This window comes from Tenebrio molitor, chromosome 8, assembly GCF_963966145.1.
Source record: "Tenebrio molitor chromosome 8, icTenMoli1.1, whole genome shotgun sequence".
Classification (NCBI taxonomy): Eukaryota; Metazoa; Arthropoda; class Insecta; order Coleoptera; family Tenebrionidae; genus Tenebrio; species Tenebrio molitor.
In genome coordinates this window covers 17741082-17765569 of record NC_091053.1, presented here as the reverse complement: position 1 = coordinate 17765569, position 24488 = coordinate 17741082, and the positions used below count along the sequence as shown (strand labels likewise).

Sequence of the window (24488 nt, the reverse complement as noted above, 5' to 3'; positions counted from 1 at the left end):
CTGAAAATGTATGATACCATTGGTACACTCCAAAAAAACTTCCAAAATTTCACACTGACAGTGCGGGAGTTTTAAACAGATACAGTACATTCTGTCGCGAGTAAAAAAAAACTGGTTGTCAAAATCCTGCTTTCACACAATGGAAAATGCTCCATTGTAAAACGGTCGTCAATATCATAACCTATCATCATGTTGTATGACATTAATTGTCATTTGTTTCTCATTTTTTTGACATGGGCATAATCACGCAAGAAACATCTTTGATTTGTGACAATCTAATCAAATTTTGAAATGACATTGACGACCAGAATTTTTTGTTCGCGGCAGTACATAATGTACTTTAAAGCTTCAATGATGTCGATTCATGTCATTATTCTGCCCTTTTTTTTTAAGTTCCGTCCGTCTTACGACATTTAATCCCAACCTTACAAAGCAATTTGCACTAGTTTTGTGTTTCGTGCAACTGAGCACGATGCTCAGGAAAAAGGCCATCTAGATTAGAATCATATTCAAGACGCGACTGACGTCCTGACACACTTGCGAACCATCACACTGGTTCACCTCAGTCATACAGGTTCGAACCGTTCGAGGATTTGACCGTGTCGATCCGAGAACAAACTAGTTGACAGTTTGTTCGTCAAAAAAATTCACACTATTACGTCACCATCTGGTCGTGCGGTCGCAGATAACAAGAGTTGGCCGTGAGATTATCAACCGGCGATAAATAATAATCAAAACGCCTGGAGACAGCGAGGTGATTTAGGAGTTTTTCCGGTGGAAAGTGAAGTTTTGGTCGGACAGACTTACCCAGAGCTTGGTGCCCCAGTTGCAATAACGTAGTACTCAACAAGATATCGAATAATTTACTATAACCAACACTGTCATCTTGAACCGTCACTACTCAACATGGCTGTTTCACTAAAGAGAGTTCTCAAACGAGTGTGGCCGAGAATGAGACGGAAAACGGCCGGATAAAGACAAACAAATTGTCGGGACTGGGACTTACGTAAATAAATAATAACAGGCCTTGACATTCATTTAAGTCACGTGGTCTGACGTCGCTGCCTCGCTTAGCGAGCGTTTTGCAAAATTCTTGAAGATATTATATATTTCTAGTAGGCATGGTTATGGGCAAAAATGGTCGGTCATTTGAGGTTGGTGGAGAGACCGACCCAACCCCTTTAACAGATGAAGTCAAAAAAAAAGAAAAAAAAAAGAGTGTGCTTAAGACCGCACGACAGAAGTGAAAACTTCTATGATGCTCGTTACTGATTTTAAGTAATATCATTATGGATGAGTTGGAGGAATAAGGAGCAAGGCATAAATAATTAGTATTATTTAAATCCAATGCTGTTTTTAAATAAACATAAAAAATCTGTATTTTTCAATAGAAACTGCAAATACGTCCGCTTTTAGAGGTACACTCTAGCAACATTTGTGAGGTTAGGTTTGGATTTTTAAGTTTTATTTTCTTGACGATGACATTGAACACAACACAATACCAATACCCTGTATTATGATAATTTGTCCATTGTCCTCTTTAAATTTTGCTACACAAATTTTTCCAATAGATGAATTGTTGAAGCCATATAATTGAGAATTACGTATTAAATACTAGGTACTGTCGCGAGCAATAAATTTTGGTCGTCAATGTCATTTCAAAATGTGGTTAGATTGTCACAAATTTAAAAAATTTCTTTGCCTGTTTATGCCCATGTCAACAAAGTGTCAAAAAAATGAGAACAAAATGACAATTAATGTCATACAATATGATGATAGGTTATGACATTTACGACTGTTTTACAATGGAGCATTTTCGATTGCGTCAAAGAATGACCTTGACGACCAAAATTTATTGCTCGCGACTGTACATTCATCGGTAAACTTACAATATTTGCCGTGTCTTTATCGTTTATATATGATGACTAGTTTATACAGGGTTATTATAAATGATTGTAGTCGAAGCAGGACATGCCCATGTTATTATATTTTTGCCGCTTTCATATGAACTGTCAATTTTTGTCGTTGTCTGTCATTTTTTAGGTGAAAAGTACGGTGCGGTTTTTTAATCAACGATTGAATCTAAAAATTTTAAGTTGTTTTGCAACCAATCCTAAAAATATTGAGTTGTTTTGCACCCAATTTAATTCCTGTGTGTGAACACACCATTAAATGTGTACACACCGTACTCACTTATTCACATCATTTTGATGTTTTCTATGTGGAGCGGCAACGATAAATTTTACATTCAGTTTTTACGCCTACTTCGACTACAAACATTTATAATAACCCTGTATAAAACTATACAGGATATTTCACGAGTGATAATGAGCCTGACAGAATAATAAATTCAACCCACAATACATTTTCAAAAAAAACGGACATTTTAATTTCAGTAGTCAGCTTTTTTCGGAAATATAGTATGGGTTGCATTTTAAATTACGTCAGGCTCATTACCACTCGTGAAATATCCTGTATACAGTGAGCGGCAAAAGTATGAAATAAATTCCTTAAAAATTAAACAAAAGTTTTTTCAAAAAAATCTTTGCACAGGTCAATTTTAGTTTATAAAAATACATGTTTGAGTATCAAAGAAAATTCCAAGCAGTCATTTGTTTTCGAGTTATGACGTCATCGATAGTTTTTTTAAATGGAAACCCCCCTATTTGTTTCTTGATTCTGATAGCCCCTGTAATTCTATAAATGACAGTATAAAAATTTTGTTATCTTACATAAGGAAATTTTTGAGAAAAAAAAAATTGGAAAAAATAAATTTTATAACGAACAAAAACAAGTCAAAAAATCAAGTAGGTAATTCAAACAGTCAAATGTTACTGTATTCGTATGTGTTATTTGTTTTACAAAACGTTTTCGAAAATGACTCAGTTAACAGAAACACAACGTATAGAAATTTTAATTTTGATTGGGTAAAATATATAAAACTAAAACAGGGGGAATTTCTTCATAAACTTGCTTATTGTCAACAAGCTGGTGGATGGCAATTCGAACATTTAATTCTATAATTTTAAATACTTACTAACACAGTTTTTGACTTGTTTTTGTTCGTTAAAAAATTTAATTTTTCCAAATTTATTTTTTTTTTCTCAAAAATTTCCTGATGTAAGGTCACAAAATTTTCATACTGGCATTTAGACAATTAAAAGGGCTATCAGAATTAAGAAAAAAAATTGGGGGTTTCCATTTAAAAAAACTATCGATGACGTCATAACTCGAAAACAAATGACTGTTTGGAATTTTATTTTGCATTAGAATATGTATTTTTTTATTATACCTGAATCATAATCCCGGTTTTTGACACTAAAATGCCTGCGAAAAAGGGCCCTTAAAACACTAAAGCTTTAAGGGTCGCTTATGTAACAACAAATTCACGTATATTTTGAACAATGGTAAATACACAGTTTATAATAGGAACGAAACAACACCAATTGACCATTTCTACATATATCAACGATTAATGACACAGATTACTTTGGAAAAGGTATTTCAATTTAATTTTTTTGTTATAATTTTCAGATTGTAGTGCAGGTATAATAAAAAATAGCGTATGATACACGTTTATAAGGGCCTTTAAAGCAGTGGCGGCTCGTAACAATTTCAACTGGTACGGCAGATTCGTTGGTATTTTTTTTAAATGCTCAAAGTTGTCGCCGTATTTGCTCCATATTTATTTAAAATAATGTTTAATAATAATAATAATATAATGGAAATTTAAAAAAAACTTTTTTTTTGATAAAGAACAAATTCACTGTTCAGCAAGAACCAAGAGGAAGGTCTAGAGCAATTCTTGCTAGGAGGGGAGGATTAAGGAATTTGGTAAGGTAACGTAGGTAACTAATAATTTATAAAAAAAAAAATAGCGAAACAACTATAAAAATGTAAAAGAAAACCAAATTCCAAAAAAAAATATCACATACATATAATACCACGAGTAGGCAAAGTTATGTTTGCCATGAAAAACAAGGGGCGCTTTTTACTTCATCAACCGTAATTGTAATGATTACATTATTAATACTTTGAATGATCTCATTTTGTATGGTCTTGGACAAACCAGTGAAAATCGTGGATTCGTCTACAAATTGTTTAAATTTATCATAATACCGCTTAATAATTTTGCAAGTTCTCTAAAACTGCCCTGATTAAATGAATTTTCATTTTCATTATGCCCTCCAAATGCTAGCTCTTGTGTTCCTAAATAAATAGTAATGTCAATTAATCATCCAAGGGTTTCGCGATTTTCGATGACTTTGGGATTATATTCAATAACACTTTCGCGATGTGCATTGTCTAAGACGTTTGCAATATTTTGTTGTTTTCTTCCAAATAATTTAAATTTTAGTAGGCCTTGTGTGTGATCTTTTGAAATACCGTGTTTTTGCAGTGCCCTACCGATCTCTTTACGATTGTTAAAGCCTGTACAGTTAGTTCCACGGACCTGGACGTTGCTCAGAAAAGTAAGCACGGCCAACAAAACAATCTATTCCTAATTTCGCTACCTGTAATCCACTTGCACTTTTCATAGCATGAAACACAAAAACCACGATTGGAGCTGTCCGCTTTACTAATTACTAAATTTGACTATTTGACATGGCCGGACGAGGCCGTTTCAAATCCTTAACAAACAGTTTGTCATCGTAAAATAATGAAGAGAATTTATTTCTCAGTAAAAAATCTAGAGTATCTGAATTATTATTGCTCACCACTTGTCGAACATTTGCCATTATTAACACGGAACAACAAAAATTAAAGTAACACAATTTAAACGTCAAACCGTTGAGTGCTATTGTGGTTCGAAACGAAATAAACAAAAACCCTTACTCTGCGTTAGTGAGGTACGGCGCTGCCGTACCCAGAAATTGAATCGCTGTCGCCACCCAATACTTCCTAACAAATTCCTATTTTTATGCCAAAGCCAAATGCCAATCAACTTAATTTTCAGTTAAATTATATTATTTCAGTTTCATTATTTTTCTATAGATTTTTTTTAAATTTCTAAATGTAACATTTAATTTAAGAGCAATAATTCTATTAAATATTTCTTCTTCATCGAACTCAGTGAAGAAGAAGAAAACTTAAACATAATATTAAAGCCTCTTATGGTCTGTAAATATTAACTTGATATTTAAATGTATAAAAAAAAATATGAGCTAGGAGGTATTAATTATGTAGTGCTTTATTGAAAATGTTCGAAAAACCCACAGCTGTTTTCTCAATAAATACAAATTTCTATTATTTTATTAACAACTTAAAATGTTACTTTTTAATTAATAAGATCAATGAGAATTAAGTGATTCGTTAAAAAAAACAATTCGAATCAATGAATCCAAAGACTGAAAAGCAGTGCGGTACGGCATGCAGTACCAACTAGGGAACCGCATTGCAATAATCTCGACGTTCTGCGCATCTGGCAAGCAAGCATCGGTGCATTTAACGCAACCCTCGCTGTCGCTGATCTAGATCTGGTACTACTTGCCGACCCAAATCCAAAGAGCGTGCAATTTCATCGGACATGCTCACGCGTATATTTATTTTAATGCGCTCACTTTTACGGGATACTGGGACCATGAATTAATGGACCTTTAAGTAAGGGCTAATGTCATAAAATTTGAAAAATATATGCATATTAGAGAGATATGAATGATGAAACTTGTTTACAAAAAAAAGTATAAATGAACTGTTTTAAATTGTGTTCTTTTCAAATAAATTTCTGGGTCGGCACTGCCGTATCTGCCGCCCCTGACCAGCCGCCACTGCTTTAAAGCACTTGCGACGTTAAAAGCACTCCGCTACGCGTGTGCTCTTAAACTCGTCTCGCGTGCTTTAAAGGCTTCCTTATAAACTTGTATCATAATATACTATTATAAACTAAAATTGACCGGTCCAAAGATTTTTTTGAAAAAAATTTTGTTTAATTTTTAATGAATTTATTCCATACTTTTGCCGCTCACTGTATATATACAATTAGGCTCCTGCAGCTCTGCACTGAGGTCAGTCAGGTCACAACACAATTATTATCACTGAAAATTGAAAACTGACAAGTGACGCACAGTTGATTGTTTTTCGCCCGCTCCGCAACAAATGTCGACTCCCATGATTTTAGCATACCGTGTCGTTCTGCGGACGATTTGTGCTATCTCGATCTGCGTTACGATTTTACCGTATCGCATGAAACTAATTCACTGCCCGGGAATAAAATGTATGTAGTGCGCCTAAAGAAGTTTTCATTTCAAAACCAGCGATGTACTTCTTTATTTTCTTTTGCTGCAGTACAGTAAAATGACAATTATCCAATATACGTTTTCAATTATAAATCCATTCACTTTTGTAATGACGAACTAGAGTTACTAAATTTAGTAACTTTTGTCTTGTGAACACATCTTTTTACCGCGAATTTGGGCTTTTAAAAAGTTAGGTTATGGGTCACGTCATTTGTTTTGTCAAAACTGGCCCCAATCAAAGTATAGTGAAATTAAATGTGTTTAATTGTTTTGGAGAAAAAAGCAAAGTTGCACTTAACAAATACGAAAAGGATGGATGCTAAAGTTTCCCATAAGCCTTGTTCTTGCCCTTCATTTAAAATTCTGTACATAGTACTTCTGGGACTGAAGCCTGTGCACCACCTAGGAAGAGTTTTATTTCAGATTAGGATTTACCGAAAAAACATTCACCATTGCTTCTACTTTTTGTACTTTAGGTATTTACGTTTTCATTATCCCCATTAATAATTTCTTTCTTAATTTTGTTGAAAGCCTTTAAAATGTGCTGCTTCGTCTGCTTGCTTATTGATGCTTTACTCCGTTTTGGAAATTCATTCATTTTGGCAGTGACAATAACATGACATTTTAAATCATTGCCAACTGTCGAATTTTCATATATTTTGTAAAAAAATCTAACAAAAAAAAAGTTCCAGTTAGTTCGCCATTACAAAAATGAATGCATTATACGTTAATGTTTTTTTTTTTCAATATGTACTTCGATGAGTCCTTCACAGTTTTCAGGGATTTTTCCTACTGTTTTGATATTCCAAAGAGATACTGCAAGCTTCTGTACGAATCTCCTGTTTCCGTTTTGGTGTGATCCTGGTCACGGCACGGCACGGTAAAGTTTTCCGATTGATGGGTTTTGTTTCGGAATTTTTCTTCTAATTTTCTCCTCAAATAGTATTTCGCAAAAAATATGAAAGAAAGAAGACATTTCGAACATTTCCCCTAGTTCGTAAATTCGATTGGAGCTCCTCATGATTCTTTTACAATCGGCAGGTCACGCCTTAAGGATGAACTGGAGTAACATTGAAAAATGGCGAAAATTGCTTAAAACTGGTACAATAGTCCTTTCATCCATTCTAAAGTACTGTGCCAAATTTAAAAAAATTTGATGGAGGAATTTTAAAGTTATTACCTTTTAAAGTTTCGGAATATTTTACACGTGTTCTTATGAGAAATCGAGCAATAATTGCATAAAAATTGATAAAAAACATATTTCAAAATGGCCAATTTTTCTTAAATTTTTCACACATAAAGTATCGATATCGTAGAATTTTCTAATGAATTTACAAAAAAAGTTGGTCGAGGACTTTCCATGTAATCGCTAATTATATGTGGAAAAACACGGTTTTTGAGGTTATGTATCTGTTTTAATTTCAATAAAAGTGAACAAAATGCATATAATTGACGTCGGTATGCAACATTACACTCATATCGCACGTTTTACTACAGTTACGTTAAGAACTTTAACAGAAATTAATGAAAATTGAAATTCAGTGTGCTTCTGTTTACTTTTACGTACAGTCTTAGTCAAAAGATTGTAAAATCACATGTAAGTAATTATATAAATATCAAGAAAATAAACACAAAATTTACTTGCAACTCATTACAATTCGTTTCCAAAAATTAAAAACTTTTTTTTCAAATACTGATTTCTCGTAATAAACGTTTCATAGCATTATAAGAATTCCGCAACTTTTTGCTGAGATTGTTACTCCAGTTCATCCTTAATGAAAATTGAGATTTCAACTTTCTCTAAATCACTAGCCTAACTTTTAAGACTGACATCTGATAATTGAAATTTTAACGAATTGCCAACTGAAATTTTTGGTCACAGCCAACCCTAATTTTCTTTTTGGATCTCACGGTAGGTACTATTCCGGCCACGGAATCTTGGCCAACATTTTTTAGACATTTCTAAAAAAAATGATGTAAAACCAATCCTTAGTGTCATTTAAGTGACAATAATTATTAAAAGTCACTTTGAAGTTTTTCGTGTGACATCAAAAAAGCAGGGAAATGGCATTATCGAGTCAAAAGTTGGGTTATATTCAATAAAGGCTAGTTCACACATATTTGTCAGTTAAATGTCAGTTGTGGCCAAGATTCCGTGTCCGGAATAGTACATATTACAAAGCACACGTTATGTTTTGGTATTAAAAAATTAAATCAAGAATCCAAGAAGGTTTTCCATTGGTTTGATAGCATTTTTCGTTCTTACCCTTTACATTTCTGATTTTAATATTGCTTATTTTTGTTATTAAATTATACTTTGTTGAGAGAAGCTGACGTTAAAAGCTATCTACCCTGAGTTTTTTTATTTTACTGAACATACGCGTAATGTATCTGTAAGTTTGGTTGCCTATCTCAGATGAATTGACTTGACCACTTTAGAACTGAATCTAGCCATTTTTCCTGCATTGTATGTTTTATTGTATGTTCAGCGAAATTAAAAACGCTCTCCATCTTACGTGAATAATCCTGCATTTGTTTTAATTTATATTTTTATAATTTGTAATAATTTTTTTGTATCCCTCCACCACCCGGCGGCACGGCAATTTTGCCGGAGTACATACACTATTACGCTATTACGGATATTATTAATACATACATAAAGATAGGAGGGTGCAACACCGAAGCCGGATTTATTTTTCGTTACGTAGGTATATTTCTATTGATTATTATTTATCTAGGGCTGCTTCGATAATACCTTATAACCACATTCATTTACACTCCTTTGAGTTGAGTAATGTAATTTTTCTAATTTTGACATATAAAGTGACACTTTTCAAAATTAACTGACGTTGGGAAACGTCACACTTTTCGTAACTGGTTACGAAAAGTAAAATCTTTCCTAACTGGTTAGGAAAAATTTATTGTATCATCAATTTGACACTGTCATATTTTTTGTTTTTAAGCAAAATATCCGTGCCTACTTACCTACTTGATATTTTAACACAATAATAATTTATTATTAATGAAATTCATTACTTCGTTTAACGCTGAAGAAACTTTTTTTTGTCAAAATTAGAAAAAATCTTGTATGTAACACATTAGGAAATGCAATTTTGTGTAACTCGTGTGATTTTGCGGGATCTCGCTGCGCTCGTCCCGCAAATATTCCACTCGTTACACAAAATAACGCATTTCCTAACTGGTTACATAAATAGCTATTATTACCACACTGGTTTTATTACGTAACGCCTTTTTCTTTTGAAGCAAACAGACAAAAATTTTTGAGAGGCAACAATTCAAAAGAAAAGCTGCTTATTATAAATATTATTCACACAGTTCGCCCAGATGCCGACATCGACTTCATCTCGGTCTTCAATCTCTGGCTTTGCACAACAAGACTCACTTCTATGCTCTTAATGATATAAATCTACTATTTTTTTTTTTTGAAAAACTACGCAAATTGCAGTGACACCTCCAGAGACACTCGTCTCTTCCGAAGTTCCGAATGCACTCCAAGTCGTCCTCGAAGCAGGATCACAATAGTATATTCAGTATAAAGAAGGATAATGACAATGTTGTTGGAGGAGGAGCTTGCGACGACTCCAATATTGTCTGAGATCCGTACATTGTCATTAACGTTCGTCATGCTTATGAGATTTTTTGCGCGATTGAATATTTATTACAAAACATTCCTAACTAGAATGCAATGCGATACGACGCCCTTCACATCGTGTTGCCACAATGTCGATTTTTGTATCGCGTTTCTAAGGCAATCTGCAAACAACTACCGCCATTGCAGTTTTTGTGGGCAAATATCGCCAGTTGTGTTAAAAAACAAGCAGTAAAATGAGTGATATTAGTGATTCCGAAAACAAAGTGGATATTGTAGAAGAAACTTTGAATGTGGGGTGCGTCACAAATAAAGAATTTTTGAAACTAACGACCTCAACGTGTAATTAAGAAGACAAGGAAAATTTGGGGTATGAAAATTTTGATAATTCTAATGTCGCGGCAAGTTCGCTAATATCATTTCATTGCAGCGGCAAGGAATGCCGACCACAAGAGCCGTGTGAGTTTCCAGAAAGTGCTAACATCTTGTCTTCAACTTCTGTCTACATAAATGAAGAATTTTCGAAACCAATAATCTCAATGTGTACCTAATCAAGAAGACAAGGAAAATGCGGGGTATGAAAATTTTGACAATGCCAATGTCGCGGCAAGTTTTCTAATGCTATTTCATTGCAGCGCCAAGGAAAGCCGACTACAAGAGCTTTATGAGTTTCCAGAAGTGCCCCCACATCTTGTCTTCAACTTCTGTCTACATAAAAATTATTATAATTATCGATTAATTTTGAATAAACTTGACTTACCGTTCTAGAACACCAAAAATTACTTACCATCGAGTTTATCGTTAGCAACGAGTAAACACAGCTTACCATCTTGGAAACAGACGTGGTAAACAACCAAATAGAGTACAATCGCGCAAAAAATTTTCATTGCAGGTCCTGGTATTTTTCTTACTTGACGTTGAGAGAACCTCAATGTATTGAGCAAATATTTCAATCTTGTTGCTTTGATTTTGAATGAAAACGATTGAAACTGACATTTAACAATTAATTGTTATTTTTTGTTAATCATTAGCAGCCGCAGATAAAATGTTATATTACAGTAAACTCGTGTAATTACAGTGATGAACTCGGGCTACACCCTTGTCATCTGCAATCTTCACACTCGAGTTCTGTAATAATGCCTTTATCTTACTAATTATACAGGGTAATTTTGAAAGTTGTGCAGATTATTTTAATCAGGAGCTTCTGGCTTCATGTAGAACTCGGAAAAAAATATTTAAAAAATTCTATGTCAAAAAATAAGATGACATTTATTTTTTGAGCTACAATTTTTTTTAATTGCTTTTAGTCTTCTACGTTGTCAAACAACCTCGTAGGTAAAATTTCGGCACATTGTAAAAATACACCCTGTATATCATATTTTATAAAACGTACATCAATGCGGTTTCCTTGTTTTAAAGCATATTTCCTAGAGGTTACTTCGCATTGATTGATTTTAAAAATAATTTCAACGAAATATTTTAAATACCGTTCATTTGCGACGGAAATGCTGGTCAGTTGTAAATTTTATTGTTGCTTTGTCCACAAGAGTGGCACACTCCTCGAGTGAAATCTGCCAACCTTTCTTTGAAAATGTAGGTACGCGTCCGGGGCAAAACATAGCCCAAGGGGAACAAGTGTTCAGGGGAAAGGAAGCGTTGCAAAAAATCACATGTTCGACAATTTGGGTGGTCCAGTTAAAATCAGGGAATAATTGAATTAATGAATTTGATGTTAGCAGGTTTCAAATTGAGAGAACCACCAAATTAATGTTCATTAGATTAATTTACTTTTTTTAGCATTCTCAAATTTTTGGCATATTTGTAATTAAAGGGCGAGAATTGCAAATTAGAAACAGAGCACTTTATCGTAGAAAATAACTAGAATCGTTTGCACTTTTAGTTAGAAAAGTAACAAAGCAAAGTAGAAAGGGAGTCGGTAGAAAACACGGACGACACGGTAACGGTAAAGCCAGGTAGTCGTAGAAATCAGAGGTGTGAGTGAGAGAGAGAATGAATTTTACGAAGTAATTATTAATTAGAACGGTTTTGGAGAATCAAACCAATGTAGAACAATTTTTAGAAGTAGCAGAACAACGGAACTTAGTTGCATGAAATGGCACTTGCGTAACAGCGTTTCAAGCCCAATTTAGGTTTCAAAATAAGGTCAAATTTGTTCTATTTTAATTCTGTTTGTTTGATGTTTATTATTTTTGTTTCATTTTAATTCTGTTTGTTTCATTTTAATTTTGTTTGTTTCATTTTAATTCTGTTTGTTTCATTTTAATTCTGTGTAATTCTTGGTGCTGATTTTTATTAGTGTATAGAGTCGGTAATTCAGTATTCCTGTTTAATTCTATTTGTTCCATTTTTAATTGTGTTTGTTTCTTGATGTTGAGGTTTATGATTGTATAGAGTCAGTAATTTAGTGTTCTTTTTCAGAGTTCTAATTCAACAACAAATTATGTACATTCGGTCTGGTCCTAACAAAAGTCTAAATTTAAACATTTAAATTAATGGTGGAAAACGGAAACTGTAATTTCAAAATTCTAGAGATATCGAAAGGGTGTCGCGGTCGGCGTAAAGTAGAACCGAGCTGATTGGTCACTTTGGTCAAGTAGGGGTTGCGAAAGTGGGGTGCGCCAGAAATGATAAAACCGATTGCGGGACGGGAAACAAGACTTTTTTGATTCGCTCGGGGTTTGATCTCCAAAGTAGCCGGAGGTACGTTCAGTACTTCCAGCAGCCATTTTGTGACCACGTTCTTTACATTCACAAGGTAAATTATTTCTCTAATTCTTGTAGGTTCCTTATTTGTAGTCGCGATTTAATTAGTCAAACAGCATTTAGTTCTTTATGGTTCTAAAGTAAAGATTATATTATTTTCTTTGAGCTTTTGATGACCACGTGACTCTTTAGAATCTTATATTAATTTATTTATCGCGAAGTATGTGATCTTCTTGCATTTACCGATTGGGGAAACGTGCTCTTGTCAAGGGGAACCAGTATGCAATTATTATAAAACATTTCCATTCATTATTTATGTCTTGGATTCTCGAGTTCGGGAAGCTACCGCCAGTGTCCGTCACACTCAATAAGCTGTGGTCCGGCGTAAGAGCACAAAATTAGCCTCGTCACCCCCAAGGGGGCCAGCGACCAAACTAGGCCAGCTGACACGTGAAGAGAGGTACCCTTTGGCCCTGTTAGAACCTTTTTCCCTTTTATTTTCGACCACCTTAGTAGACCGGGGTGATCTATGAGATTCCAGGGTATCGCGTCGGGTTCAATTTAATTGGGGAAACAAGTCAAATCTAAATCGGATCACATAGTTCGCATCTCAAACTCGCATAATGCTGTTCGCGCCATAAACTCGTATATTCGCCCAGCTTAGTCATTTATTCATGAGTCAGATCTCAATTCGTTGGCCGCGAGTCAAATTTCATTTGGGTCAAATTTCCGCCAACTTCTGTTATTAAATTCATTTATTTATTGTTATAATTTGTTGGGACCAAACACCACCACACTCGATTATTTGTTAAATAAAATTTAAATGAAGTGTGCTCAATCGTTTTAATTCTATTTGGAAAAACCTTCCGAAGGTACGGCCTCTCGTTAGAACCTAATTAAACCAAAATAAAAAATAAACACAACGTAGGATCCGTAAATATTTCTTTTCTCATTATTTTTGTTTCGTATTTTTCCGCAAAATTTCACCCGAGGGAATGCGGCAACCAACAATACACCAAATGAAGGAAAAAAATCATCGAAGAGAAGTCGAGGAAGTCGAAGTTAAGAAGCGCTAGTTTGGCGTCAACGTCAAGCTCTGTACCGACATGTTATTTAGAAAAAAAAAATCAGGAACATTTGGAGTTTTAATTCGTGTAAAAAATTGTACGGTCAGTGGACAAATAAAACTGGGACACTTAAAATTTAAGCTATGTAAATCAGACTATTGAATTGTCAATATATTTGTCAGTTTATATATAATATGTCATACTAAAGTTAACCTATTTGTGATAAAGCCGTAATTAAACGATGCAAATTTGTAAATTTTGACTTATGTGATTGTCATTTTTGTCCCAGTTTTATTTGTCCATCGACTGTACATTTAATTCCTATAATACTGATAAAAAAGTTGAGTATCTTTGTAAGTGCTAATTGTTAATAAAGAATTCTTACAAATGTATATGTATGTATATTTAAACTTTATTTTAAAGAAAGTATGTACATACATACCTAAATGGGGATAAAATTTTTTTTTTACTTTCCCCACTAGTGAGGGAAGTGATTTACTTTCCTCACATGTGATGCAAACGCCTACTTTCATCTCTAAATTGAGTGATGGAAATGTCATTTTCAGACTTGACGTTGAAAAAAAATGTTTATTTATTTTCTTGAATTTTTATTGCACAAAAATCAACGTGTAAGACATCATTGAAATCAGAAAAAAAATCTCTACCAGAATAAAAATAAATAAATACACTGCCAGCCAAAATTATCGCATAAACTTCTAAAGTTGTTTATTATGAAAAGTCTGTATTAGTGTTATTGGTCAATTTCGTAAAGCATTTTGATTGTGGATTTGAGAGACGGTTAGTCAGAAGTTTTGGTTCCTTCAGTCATAAATTTCGAAAATGAATCCCTTCGAACGTTTAAGTTGACATACAACAGCCGAACGATATTGCAAATGGTCTTGATCTGCACCAGTCAACGGTATCTAGAGTTTTGCGTCGTTTCCACGAGACAGGAGAATACTCGTAGTCTAGAAGACCTGGACAAGGACGCAGACGAACAACAACAGCTCAACGGGATCGTTTTCTGCTTTTACAGTCGTTGAGACACAGGACTCTGACTGCTCCAGCTTTGCAAGTTATGACTTTAGGAAGATATCCGTTCCAAATTAATGCACATACTGTCAGAAGAAGACTTGCTGAACACGATTTAAGACCCAGGATACCAGCAAGGGGCCCACAGTTGACAGCAGTTCGCCGAAGAGTACGATTGCTGTTTGCTCAAAATCACGTTGATTGGGAATTGGATCAATGGAGGTTAGTAATGTTCTCTGACGCGTCCAGGTTTTGCCTGGATCACAGTCACAGATGTGCGCGGGTGAGGAGAGCGATATGTTCAATGTAACATTATCCCGAAAGTCAATTTTGGAAGAAGTTCCGTTATGGTTTGAGCAGGTGTCACTTTCGACGCTCGCACAGAGTTGATGGTGCTAGAAAGAGGAAACCGAAATGCGGCGATGTACATTGCTAATATTCTGGAACCTCATATTGTCCCATTGCGACTATTTATTGGGATGACTTTATTGTTATGCATGATAATGGTCGACCGGACGTTGCGGGAATAGTGCAGCATTATTTCCGTGAGGTCGAAATTGGGCAAATGCAATGGCCAGCAAGGAGTTCAGATCTAAACCTGATCGAGTAATTGTGGGATCCTACAGATAAAAGAGTTAGAAGGTTACCAAATCCACCAACAACTCTTCATCAGCTGTCTTTGGGTCTAACTCAAGTTTGAGAAGAAATTAAGCAAAGAGTTATACAAAACCTCATTTTAAGCATGAGACAATGTTGTGCAGCTGTAATAAAGGCACGGTGTGCCAACACGCACTATTAAATGTTAAATTTCTTTGTTTTCTCCGAATTTGAATTGTTTTATTTTTTTGTTTTCTTTATTTCTTTGTTGTGTTCTGATTATTGTAGTGTTTACTTTTATAAATCTACTTCTTTAATACTTTACAGTTCGAAATATTGTAACTGGAAATAAATTTTGGCTCAAAAACACGAGTTTTGAAATTATGCGATCATTTTGGCGGGCAGTGTACTTTGGTCGTCATTTTTCTGTCACTTCAAACAAATTAATGTAAACCAAGCATTAACGTCAAGTCAATAGTGATGACAATTTCAAATTATTGACTTTTCTCTTGTCAAAAATATGACACCATCCACCATTCAAAAATTTAGAATCATCTCCCTTGATTCTGGGGGATTGTCCATGGGCCAAATTGCGTTGTGGAAACCTTTTCAATTTTTCCTCCTTGGAATATCTCCTTCAGTTGTCCATTTTTCGGTATTTAACATTTTGCAAAGATGAGTTTGACAGTGACAGTGGTTGACAGTAATCAAAAATAAGGTTAACCGTCCTAATGCTTGCTTTACAAATTTATGTCAGTCAACTGACTTTGACGACCAAAGTAATTTGTCCCCAATAGGACAAGACTCGACAGATTACCTGGCGTCTTATGGTTTGAATATTGTTTCCATTATTATTTGATAATTTGCTTTTTACTTTACAACCTTATCGAATTTTATTCAAATAAATTCTCTAAACACTTGGGACGCCACCGGACATTGCTTCTGTCTCACGTGAATAAAAACGGAACAAAAACTCGGCAAAAACCATACAGTCGACCTGTTCAGCAATAAACACCATCGCAAGTCGGATTAACTAGCATTATTCCGTGCGCTGATTGTATTTATAATATGACACCACATCAATTGTGAGCGATTTGTACTTGGGCTAGGTACTTGGTTAGCGTTTTTGCATGCAATTATATTAGGAACTGATTCTCCGCTTCCTACCTAACGCCTATTTGAATCCGATCTGTGATGAAGATGAAGAACCTGACTCATTGTGAAACAGGCTTCGGCTTATATCGTTCTGCGCAACTACCACCACATCCCTTTTTTTATTACTCCATCTGTTCAGCGACCACACTTTAGTTTATGTTTAATCGGGACACACCTAATTGAAAATGTTTGTTTTCAGCCCTTTGCTATTTGCTTCGAGAATAGGAATCGTTAAGTTATTCTATTTTTAATGTAAAAAAAGAAAGATTTTTTTGGCTCTAAATTTTAGGTTAGCTGTCAACATGCTCCAATTAATCTACGCTTTAAAAAAGCACAACAATTGACGGTTTCCAACGCCTTCCCAGCCCAGGATTTCATTTGAACGCGCGATAATTCGTAAACGTTAAAACACGAATGCTTTTATTGGTTGTCACTCGGGCGCCATTGCGCTCTGCGTACTCTGATCTCTCAATGGCCGCCAATTATCGAGCTCCGTTCGTGCCGCGTTTGGTTCCAACTTTCCGATAAATAAGTGACGCTGGCCGAAGCTCGTTCACTTTCGTTCACGCTCCAAATGTGTTCGTTTGATTAACTCCTCTCCTTTCCCTCTACAAAAAGGCCTGCGGCTCCGTAAACCTGAGTTAGAAAAAAGACGATGTTTTTGGTGATCAGAGCCCAAGTTTAATAAATCTCAAGAGTAAATAAGTAAATAAACTTCAACTTTTTCATTATGGATAATAAATGTTGCATACTTATCTAATTGTTCCAGATTGCTGGAACAATTAGATAAGTACGCAACATTTATTTTATTTTATTATTTACGCAAGTACATAGCAATGTCGGAACCGCCAGTGCATACATGACTCTGTTTTCTTTTCCCGAAGATAATGAAATCAAACAAAAAGGGATTTAAATTTTAAATTCATTCATAGGGAATCATTTACAAAAACATTCGGCAGTCTGTGTGAAACATTTTTCAGAGCCGTGCGTTATAATAGATTATATCATTAAGAGTAGAAGTGAGACTTTTGTGCTAAGATTGAAGACCGAGACGAAGTCGAGGTCGCCAACTGGGCCATCACAAAAAAAATCAACCGTGAACTCATTTATTTTCTTTTGCTGCAGTTACAGTAAAATGACAATTTTGAAATTTACAATTTTCAAATCTTGCCATCTTGCTATTTAGAGTTTGACATCTTTCATCCGTACACATGGGCGACTCGTGTTACACCACACTCGCACGGGTTAAATATTGGGTACTAATTTCGTTACTTCGCTTTTTTCGAGCCCTTTTTAATAAGGATAATTTAATTATTAAATATTTCGTGCAATTATTGATAAATCAATCGTGAAAAGTGCTTCAAATAATCTTTATGTTGGTCCCGTCGGGACACTTGATTTAGGTGTTGCGTTTGCAGCGCCATCTGAACGAGCTTCGACGCACAATACATAGATTTCTGTTCGAATTTAAAAAGATCACGACCTCCTGCATTAAACCTGCCTGCACGACCTGCTGTTTAAAAGTGTAGTTTGAGTGATCGCCGCAGAGCGCCGGGTGCCTTTTGGGGAAGTTATTCATTTTAAGTTTTTGTCACCGAGAATTGTTCTTGTTCAAATGAATTTGAAGTAAAAAAGCCCCTTGTTTTTTGCTGCAATAAAACAAAGGTCACATTAACGCCCATTTAATTAATTCAGTTTTATTTTATTATTCCTAAACCTCGTTTCGTAGTAATTAAACTATAACAAACGTGATATACCAATTTTAGCACTGATAACGTTCAATAAATGAGACGAAATATTTGCAAGTTGAATTGTTCTTTTGCCTAACAAAAAATGTTCAAAAAAAAGAGTGTGTGCTTAAGACCGCACGACAGAAGTGAAAACTTCTGTGATGCTCGTTACTGATTTTAAGTAATATGTACCTATTCTATAAAAAAATATATCATTATGGATGACTTGGAGGAATAAGGAGTAGGGCATAAATAATTAGTACTATGCCGACCAAAAAATGTTGGCCGTCATTATCTGTCAATTTAAAAAAAAATTGTAATCCGTACTTTATTGTCATCATGATTACCGTCTTGATTATGAACGTTATTTTTTGGGTGGTAAATTTCAAAACTCAAAATTATTTTGTCATTTCTACTACACAGAAAGTTTACCTCAGGTTATCTATGTAGGATTGCTCTAATTTTGGTCATTCATGTCGGATTTTTGGAATATCTGAGATTTCAAACAGTTTAAATTGATTGTCAAAATGACAAGAATCGAATGTGGGGGGTTACTATTCCTAAAGGTTTATTTACACTTTACTTGAATGTCAAGAAAGTGACGGCCAAAATTTTTTGGCCGCCATAGTATTATGTATTTAAATCCAATGCTGTTTTTAAATAAACTGTAATCTGTATTTTTCAATAGAAACTGCAAATACGTCCGCTTTTAGAGGTACACTCTAGCAAAATTTCTGAGGTTAGGTTTGGATGTTTAAGTTTTATTTTCTTGACGATGACGTTGAACACAACACAAGTTTTCATAGCAATACCAATACCCTGTATTATGATAATTTGTCCATTTTCCTCTTCAAATTTTGCTACACAAATTTTTCCAATGAATTGTTGAAGCCATATAATTTAGAATTACGTATTAAATACTAAATTTATCTGTAAACTTACAATATTTGTCGTGTCTTTATTGTTTATATTATATAAAACTATACAGGGTATTTCACGAGTGATAACGAGCTTGACGGAATAATAAATTCAACCCACAATACATTTTCAAAAAAAGCCGGACATTTTAATGTCAGTAGCCAGCTTTTTTCGGAAATATAATGTGGGTTGCATTTTAAATTACGTTAGGCTTATTATCACTCGTGAAATATCCTGTATATATACAGGGTGACTGACGAAAAACCTTTGACGCTGTATCTTACTTATTTTTTATCCGATTTGAATAAGTGACACATCAAATGAAATAGTTCGAAAAACACTTCATTATTATCCTATTCGATATTCTTTTCGACATCTATTTTTTGACAGACGATAGCCAACTTTTCTTTTTCAAATTACACTCTATATATTTTTTTATTCGTTCTTATAAGAAATCTTCTTCTGAATATTCCTACATTAAAAGAAAAAACAAAAAATGTATTTTAAATGAAAAAAATTGAAAATCAAAAATAAAGTAACCAAATTTGTGAACAATACAAAATCTATTTTAGTTGCTCAAAATTTCCTCAATGCTGTTGCAGACACTGCCGATTCCATCTAAAAGTGCCCACCTTTGCATTCAGTAAAAAATTTCGGGGTTTTTCCTGACATACTCGCACTATCTTTTTTCTTAACTCTTTTTGGGTACCTGGTGGGGTCAAATAAACATTGTCTCGAAAGTTTCGAATGAATATAAAGAAATCCAATGGATTCAAATCTGGGGATCTAGCGGACCATCGAATAGCTCCATGAGCACCAAAATGATTTAAACGATTTAAAAACACAAAATTAGTGCGTGCATTATGTGGTATGGCGCCGTCCTGATGAAACACGACTCTATTCAACACTGCTAATGGTATCCCATCCATCATTTGATAATAAATAATATGATATTTTGTTTGATTGAGATTGCTATCAATAAAAAAGGGACCCACTAGTCCATTCTATCTCCAAAAATGCCACACCACAGGTTAATACTAAATCGTCTTTGGAAATTTTCTTCCACAGCAAGAAACTGTTTTGACAAATGAATACTCAGAGCTCACTTAGTCATTTCGAGCATTTAGAACAAACTTCTCTCTTGTTTATTTTGGCCACTTGATTTTTAAATTTTGTACATTTACTCTTTAATTTCTTGACTTTTGTTTAATGAATGGGTATAGTTCTTTGCATTTTTATATTCAGAAGACAAATCTCTACAATACTGAATAAAAAAAAAATGTACAGTGCTATTTGAAAAAAAGAAGCTGATGTTCATCTGTCAAAAACTGGACGCAATATATTTTTTTTATTTAGTTGGTATTGAAGTGTTTTCAAAATTATTTCATTTGAGGTGTCATTTATCCAAATCGGATAAAAAATAAGCAAGATACAGCATCAAAGGTTTTTCGTCAGTCACCCTGTATACCTACAGTTACTCCTGCAGCTCTGCACTGAGGTCAGTCAGGTCACAACACAATTATCACTAAAAATTGAAAACTGACAAGTGACGCACAGTTGATTGTTTTTCGATCGCTCCGCAAAAAATCTTGACTCCCACGATTTTAGGTTACCGTGTCGTTCTGTGGACGATTTTCGCTTGTGGTGCGTTACGATTTTACCGTGTCGCATGAAACTAATTCACTGCCCGGGAATAAAATGTATGTAGTGCGCCTAAAGAAGTTTTCACTTCAAAAACTGTCATTACTAAATTTTACTTGGAAACTGATTAACAAAAAATCGTTTCATATGACTTTACTGTCTTTATTTGAAAACAAAAAATGCATTACATTAGATTAACTTGAAATGTTTTGTTTATCATTCATATAATTTTACATTAATTTTAATATAATTATTATAAACATTGGTATGTCATTTTTGTTATTTTTTTTGTTTTGTTCTGATGGTTTGGGAATGAGATCTTCCGTTTTTTTGGAGGACAGAAACAAGCCTCGTACTCGGATTAATGAATACTTTTGATGCACATCTATTTTTCCAGGGAATAGCTTCTGCTTTAACACGATAATTTAATTTCTTAGTCATCATTTTGTACAGTTCCGAACTTCTTGCTTAGCATCAACTACCGCCATTAACACGATGCTAAATTGCAACTTGTAATTAAAGGATCCACTACCAAAACTTATTGGTGACTGTAGAATGACATGCTTGTTATCGATAGGACCTACACAGTGAGGCAGATTCCAAACATCCTCGGATATGTTATTGGCAACTTCCATCTTCCATCCAAATATCAAGATCCTTAGGCAAATGGCAAAATATAAGTACACTACTAGTAACTAATAGAAGAACAAAATCAACAACAATAAGTCTTGTTCAATTACAACGATGAAGGATGTAAAAGCCGATGGAGCATTTTACGATGGATCTGTATATGAGGGACCTGTCTCATAGCACATTTATAACCACAATACAACCAAGTATCAAACTCAGAACCTGTCTCTCACTCTTCACATCAAACTCCACGCACAGCGCATCAAATACTATCAATCAAATCTTCTTTCCAATATCCCAACACCTACTCTCAATCTCCCTGGTCAAAACATTTGGATGATATGAATGATTAGATGTCATTGTAAATTCAAATTTTGTTTCTTTCTCATTGTATTAATTTTTTTCGAACAAACCACAAGGTTTAATTACCGTAATGTTTTCTCTCGATACTTGGATAAATGCTTCACAATCTTCAGGGCTTTTTCCTACTGTTTTGATATTCTAAAGAGATACTGCAAGCTTCTGTACGAATCTGCTGTTTCCGTTTTGGTGTAATCATGGTCACGGCACCAACGTAAAGTGTTCCGATTGGTGGGTTTTGTTTCGGATTTTTTTTTCTAATTTTCTCTTCAGATGATATTGTGCAAAAAATATGATAGAAAAAAAATTGGGAGAAAAGAAAAATGTATTGATCCTACGTTGTATTACGTTACTTATTTAATTTAATTTAATTAAGGTTCTGCGAGAGGTCGTACTGTTGCAAGAGTTTAAATTGAAATTAAAACGATTGAACACTTAAATTTTATTTCAAAATAATCGTGTTTGGTTGTGTCCGAGCAAAATTTATAAAGAGTGAATTTAATAAATGAGTTCTTAGCGGATGTTTGATTGAAGTTTTGACTTGCGGCCAGTGAATCGAAATTTGATTAACAGATTAATGATTAAGCTGGAACAATGAATTTATTAACAGTACTAAAAGAATTTTAGATGTGAACTATAGGTATGATCCTGCAGGTATTGAATTGTCTCCCCCGTTAAATTTACACGTCGCAAATACTCATGGAACGTCTTGCACAAGCCTGGAATAACATCGAGAATCGAGAAAAGGAACGATGTCATCACACTTTTTAGAAATTCTTTTCACGTGTCAGCTGCTTGTCAGCGATTCATTTTCCCATTGATGGGTGGCGTGGCTGCAATTTGTGCTCAGCGCCGGACCGCAGCTATTTGAGTAAATGGACACTGGTGGAGCCTCACCGACTACGAAATCTCCAATGAACGAATAACGAATGAAATAGTTATTTACATTACAAATGTAGTAGCTTCCATTTTACAGCGCGAGGTTTTTAGATAAACGAGAACTGTTTGAAGTCGGATATAAAAGTAACGAATTGATGCTCCAATTTTTCGTGAAGTTATAGTCTGTTTTTTAATTAAAGAACCACAACACCGCAATTTACATCCAAAATAGAGCTGACAACATTGCACACTTTTGACCTAGGGTGAAAAATCTGATCATATAAAAATTGAGGTTATTAGAGATATTAGTAGCGCAGCATATTAATAAAGTTAATAACGACTAATAACAATTAATTTGAGAATTTGATAAATGTCTTACTTTGCGAGGCATTTTTAATAACACGTTAAAATTTTAGATGCGAGTTTGCGTATAGTACTTGCGTCTTCGTAAGGAATTCTGACTTAAGCCATAAATAAACCGAACAAAGACCCCACTTAAAGAAATTTATTGTGATATTGTACCCGTCAATCACTAGGGGGTCTCGGAGAAAAAAATTACCTGGGGTAGTAGTCATATTTGTCGGAGACCGTCTAGTGATTGACAGGTGTATAATCCTAGAAATTCTACCTGAAAGGGCCGTTACCTCCCCCCTTGCAATTGTAAATTTAGTTTAAGCCTGTCTACCTTTTACCAACATTCGAGATCTGTACCTCAACCAGCACACTTCGAACGGAGTGAGCTGGTAAAACGTTAATAAATTGTTATTATTATTAACAAGTCTTTATTCAAAAACATTCGACCTCACCGGGTCAAACATTGGTCCTTCGAGCCGGATCTAGTGCGAACAAGTAGTACAATTCACGAAATCAAACCGCGAGTTCTATCGATAAACGTGGTACGAAACTCCAAGAAGAATCGCCACTTCGAGGAACTCCATTCAACCCAGGATTCAAAGGTTCAACTTCCGACAACGTCCAAGGCAGGCGCTTCAACTTCCGAGGCCCATCACGTCGTTAGGTTAGTGTCTCTCTTGATTCCTACCAAATCTACATTAACGTTCAACTAATTCAATACACGCTTCGATTTGCACTGAGATCATATTGTTCAAAACAATTCAAATATTCAATCCTCACACATATTCAAGTAAAAATCCTTTCAAAATTTATTAAATCAATTTCACAAAATGTCTAAAAAATAACTCGCAGAGGTTGTAATCATCTTAGATACTGTGCAGACAAAATTGCAAAGAATAGAGGAATACCTACAAGGTTTTGATCCCACCAAAGCTAGCATCAATCGCTTAAAATCACGCCAACAAATTCTTGAAGGCATTAGAAAAGAATTTGAAGAGACTCAATATGAGTACGAAATATTAGATTCCAAAAATGACGAAATGAAACAAACTCACATCAGATCTAGAATAGCCTTTGAAAATAAATATTGTGACATCATGTACGACATGATGGATATTATCGATAAGGTCGAAAATTCCTCTATTTCTCATAGTAACACGGCTCCAACGTCGGGAAACGCCGCTAAAGACGTACCTCTTAATCTACCTGTAATTAATTTAGAAACTTTTTCTGGCAGCTACAAAGACTGGACAAATTTCGAAAATTGTTTCAAATCTGTTATTGATGAAAACAAAAGTCTTAACAACAGGCAAAAATTGCAATATTTAAAATCGTCCCTTCGAGAAGAAGCTTTGCGCGCGGTCGAGTCTTTATCAATATTAGACGAAAACTACGATAAAGCATGGGAAATATTAATAAACCGTTTCAAAAACACTCGCTTAATCGTGCAAGATCACGTCGCGTCAATTCTTAATGCTTCACCTATTAGCAAACAATCTCATTCCCACCTTCGCGAATTATTGGACACGATAACAACAAACATCGCGGCACTCAA

General features: G+C 34.6%; 2 protein-coding genes across 3 annotated transcripts in view; both read right to left on the bottom strand.

Moving 5' to 3' along the window:
- The window catches only part of LOC138137584 (uncharacterized), a 207814-nt gene that overhangs the window by 11261 nt on the left and 172065 nt on the right, over nt 1–24488 (bottom strand). Inside the window, exon 1 of one of the 2 annotated variants that reach the window (XM_069057060.1) lies at nt 808–988. The exons of the other annotated variant lie outside the window; for it this stretch is intronic. The gene's annotated coding sequence lies outside the window, so the exon portion shown is untranslated. Of the gene's footprint in view, nt 1–807; nt 989–24488 lie in introns of those variants that run through there. 2 annotated transcript variants of the gene reach the window in all.
- LOC138137583 (uncharacterized) overlaps nt 1–24488 on the bottom strand; it is a 252149-nt gene that overhangs the window by 188431 nt on the left and 39230 nt on the right. The window lies entirely within an intron of this gene.